Source organism: Choristoneura fumiferana, chromosome 10 (assembly GCF_025370935.1).
Source record: "Choristoneura fumiferana chromosome 10, NRCan_CFum_1, whole genome shotgun sequence".
Taxonomy (NCBI): Eukaryota; Metazoa; Arthropoda; class Insecta; order Lepidoptera; family Tortricidae; genus Choristoneura; species Choristoneura fumiferana.
Window position 1 is genome coordinate 13,069,664 of NC_133481.1, and position 5,143 is coordinate 13,074,806.

Consider the following 5,143-nt stretch of genomic DNA (forward strand, 5'->3'; position numbering starts at 1 on the left):
CTTACAGCAAGTGTTTTTTTTAATATGGGCTATGATGATAATCCAGATTTAAGAAAAATATCTGTTATAACGTGTATTATTTATAATGTTAACTGAAAAAATATAATCCATCAGTGTTTAATTATTAATTTAGTATACCAAATAAAAATCGTCATAGCCTAAATGATTTTTTATTTAACAAACTTCAGCATTACCCCAATAACCCAAGAGCTTCGTCTTTCTTTAGTCCGTCTAATCTTATCTGTTGTTAAATGTAGTCTGGCTAATGAAAGCTGTACCTGCAAAAACGTGGCAAATTAATAAAAAAACTTTCATATGGTATTTCCAGGTATTACCACAGAATAAGTATTAGTACAAGCACAGAAGCTTCTCTGCCGTATAAAAGTGACATTTAGGCATAAGAATCGTGTCTACTTTAGGCAGTTGTCTCACCGCCGGCGAGGAAACGATTGGCTATCGACTATTTTCTCGCTCAAGAAACGAACAAAAGATATAAGATCCTGTGTGACTAAAAAAGACACATATATTAATAGTTGATCGCTGGCGGTTCACACTGCCGGCGAGAACTCGCTCTTACATCATTTGTCGCTGCGACAAGAGCTAAGACTCGCTGAGCTATAAAACTAGATCAGCGATACTCGCTCAGCGCTGTTAGCTTGGCGGCCGCCCGGCTCGAGCGAGTAGAGCGAGTAATCGCCCGTCGTGCTGGAACACTCGCTATTCACTGCTCGCCCACTCGTTTCTAGTTACTCGCTCTGCTCTCTTCTCGCTCATCGTCGGCGGTGGGACAAGTGCCTTATGCTTCTCTGTCTATCGCATAACTCGTGTTCACTCGCACGCGGCACGTGTAGTTACTAGGGATCTAACTCCCGGAATACGAGTACACTAGTGAAGGTTAGAAATGCCATCATCAGATTGCATATTTATGAAGGAAATTAAATGAAATGTATTGTACAGACACATCACATACTGCTTTTGTGAGCCACATAACATTTGGTTTTTGTTTTGTGAACAGCGGAGTAAGCCGCGCCTGGTATTACCGCCCAAAGTAGGATTGAACGATTTGAAACGCGTACTTTTTCATAATATAAAAGCCCCTATTAATAGTACTTACACTCAAGTCACAGAATAGATAATAGCTCAAGTGTCTGTTTTCCAATACTCTTTGGTTTGTTTGTCCATGACATTTGAATAACGTTGCCACTCAAATATTAGCTGGGTACTGGGGTCAGCTTTCATTAGCCAGACTCTAGTAGTGATGGTGTTTAAAATATGTGGACCACGAGCCCACGACAGCCAGACAGACATTCGTTATAGTATAAAGGCTGAAAGTTGTTGTTATAATATATCTAAAATATACATATTATGTGATGTGGTACAGTCACCAGCACCAATATATGACACAACAAGCGTGCATAAAATATCTGATAGGTCCGGTAGGACGTGTGAGATATTTTTGCAAGCTCCTCTGGCAGATATTAATGCTGGTTACTGTACTAACACAGGTAATCTAACAACGAGCTCTTTGGAAAATATCACGTATCGAACGTCATAAAATACACCTCAAATTCGTTATAATTCGTAAACTCATTATTTTTCGCAATGTCGTGGAATGTTATTAGAAATCACTTCCTTCATTTACAGCCACTGTGTAGGGTTACAACCCCCTGCCAAACACCCTTAATGTATCAGAAAGGATACAGGCACAGGACAAAGGAAAGGCCGGCAAAGGAGGAGGACAGAGGAAGAATATCTAGTAGAACAGGTTACTGACTTACTCATACGGCCTTTGAAAAACCGCCGCTTAACGCACGACCAGGCTTGAAAATTATAAGCTTCCTAACACATTTAGTTTCCCTTGACCGTACGGCTCTGGCGTCTAATTGGTCCTAAAATTGAGTGAATCACGAATACCTTTTGCATCTGTCGTGCTTATAATCAGGTGTTTCTTGCATGCTAGCTAAACTGGATCAGGTTGCAACCTTGTCCCACCCAGCGTGCCATAGAAAGAACATAATTGGATAGGTAATCAAATGGATTTACCTGTAAGTGAATTTTGTAATATCTCTTAAAAAATTCGGGCTGAACTCATCAAGCCCTAGTGTAAACTTTTGGACAGAGTCCTAAAATTTTGCATACCTATTGGTTATCTTTGTGATGTTGATAGGCTACTATCTCAGAGGTTTCCAAACTTATTTCGTCTAACGCCCACTTTGAAAAACAGTTATTTTGTAGCGCCCCTCATTTTTAGCGTTCCGGAGCCAAAATGGCAAAAACGGAACCCTTATAGTTTCGCCATGTCTATCTGTCTGTTTGTCCGTCCGCGGCTTTGCTCAGGGACTATAAATGCTAAAAAGTTGTAATTTTGCACTGATTTATGTGTAAACTGCCGACAAAATGGTACAATAAAAAAATTTAGGGTACCTCCCATAGACGTAAAGTGGGGGTGATTTTTTTTTCACATCCAACCCTATAGTGTGGGGTATCATTGGATAGGTCTTTTAAAACAATTAGGGGTTTGTTAAGACGATTTCGTGATTCGATTCAGTGATTTGTTTGCGAAATATTCAACTTTAAAGTGCAAATTTTCATGAAAATCGAGCGCCCCCCCCCCTCTAAAATCTAAACCGGTGGGTGGAAAAATTTGAAAAAATTCAGTATGGTAGTAAGTATAATAAACTTTCAAGGAAAACTATAACTGCTAAGTTTGCATGAGAATTACCTATTAGTAGTTTAAGAGTAAATAGCAGCCTAAGGTATAAAATATACCTTAACTTGGAAGATTCCTTTTGCACTGCAGCGCACACAAGCAATATGAAATGTTTACTTTTAAGTCTGGATTGATGTTTTGTATCCTTGTATCTAATCTTGATTGTGTGTGTTTGCAGTACCAAATAAACGTTTTTATTTATCTATCTATCTATCTATTCCGTATAAAATACGAAATCCTTAGAAAAATATTACTTAATTTTTTCGTAATGGCTACGGAACCCTATTTTGGGCGTGCCCGACACGCTCTTGGCTGGTTTTTTTTTACCTTAAAAACCTGAATAATATATTAGTCTCGCATAATGAAGGCACCAAGGTGAAGATTTTTTCTGGGCCTCTTACCGCCCCCCTCTAGGCCTCTAGCGCCCACAAGGGGGCGTTATCACCCACTTTGGGAAAGACTGATCTATCTTTATCTATAAGTAATAGGGAAATGTGACTGACTGCCATACAAGGCACAGCCTAAACCACTGGTCCGAGAGACTTGACATTTGGCAGGGCTATCTCTTAAGAATAAGAAGAGAATTTTCAAATTTCCCACCACAAAGAGAGCTAGTCTCTACGTTTCAACGTTAAATTTTTCACGGGAGTGAATCCGCGAGATGAAGCTAGCATGGCCATAGAGAATTGAATGATGAAAATATAAACAAGATAAAAATAGAAGTTTAAAAAATGACTACTACTTAATGCGAAATAATAATGCGAAAGTTTATGAGTACCTATGTATGTGTGTGTACCTAGTGTTTGTTACTCTACTCTTTCACGCTAAACGGCTAGTAGGTAGGTAGGTGAAATTGGTTCACTAATATTATGTTGCATAGAATCAAATCTCATAATTTCCTTTCTCATAACAACCTTTAGCAGAATCATCATATCACCGAATTACTTTTCGCATATATTTTTTCTCATACTATCATTTCTCATAATTTTATATAGCAGAATATTAATATCACATAATATCGATGAGAATAATATTTATATTATGTTCGAATATAGTTGCTACGCAGAAAGACATATCTCATAATATTACTTTGCATAAGGATAGTAAAAAGCAGAATAAAATTTTACTAAACATTCTTTGCAATTAAATTACGGTTATTATTTAGGCAGAAGTAAGATTCTGGCGCTTCGCCGGCCGCTGCCGCGGCACGCTCGATCGCTTCGCTCGCTCGGCTCGCGCGCTGTTGTGGTCGCAGTTCTAACCTAACCCAACCTAGTATGTAGCTGCTGTTATGTTCTGGCGCTTTTCCTGCTGCTGTTACAGCACTTACTTTGCTCGCCTTACTTTGACCTTAACCCATTCTTATGGTAGATGTCATTACGCCATCTTAAAGTCAGCGCTATTTAAAATTCCGTGAAAATACAATAGTCCAAACTAGTATTTTGCTATGTTATTGTGCCATATAAAAATCGGCGATACAGTTCTGCTATTTAATATTCTGCAGAAGTATATTCGGCGATAAGAGTGTTCTGCTATTTAATACTCTGAGAAATGAATGACTATTATTCGAACTGATAATTATGCGGTTTACTAATGTATCGGCGAAAATTATTTAGCAAATTATTAACTCCCAAACTATTTATCCCATAGTTTTATTTAGGCGAAATGTTATTTCCCAACTCAACGTTTCGCACTAATATCATTTTCCAACTAATGATTCGATAAATTATTATTATGCAAATTATTACCTGGATTTTTTTTAAGATGTCATTTATGTTTTCGTCAAATGTATTGATTGGCATACCTTAATTTAGCAACTTATTGAATGGCATCCAACCTACTTTTCTAGTGTCATTTATCCTGGCTGCTATAAAAAAAACCTAACATCGAAGGCTAAGGCGGGAGCTACGCTCCGCTTCGCTCCCGCTTTAGCCTTCTGAACCTAAACTATCCAAGTCGCTTCTGCTCCGAACCGTCTTGCTCGCTCGCTTCGCTCGCTCGCACAAATCAAATTAGAGTACATCTTTGCAATGTAAAAAATTGTCCAAATGTTATTTGACAATGTGTTATTCGCCTAAGCCAATCATTTGCTACATAATTATTTGCCACATAAATGTGTGATGAAGTAAAATTTTGCAATGTAAACATGTTGATAAATAAAAAAAATGCGAAGTAAAGTTATGCCAAATATTAGTTTGCCAAATGAAACTTTGGCGAAAGGTTGGTTGCTAAGTGAAATTTTGCGAAACATATTTCGCCGAAAAGGCAGTACACCAATTATGCAAAGTTATGATTATGCAAAAGTATCATTCGGCTAAAAAAATTATGAGATTGACAGAGAAGCATAAAGTAGGCACGATTCTTATTCCTAATCGTCACTTTTGCACGGCAGAGTAGCTTCTGTACTGTACTTTTGTACTATTACTTATTCTA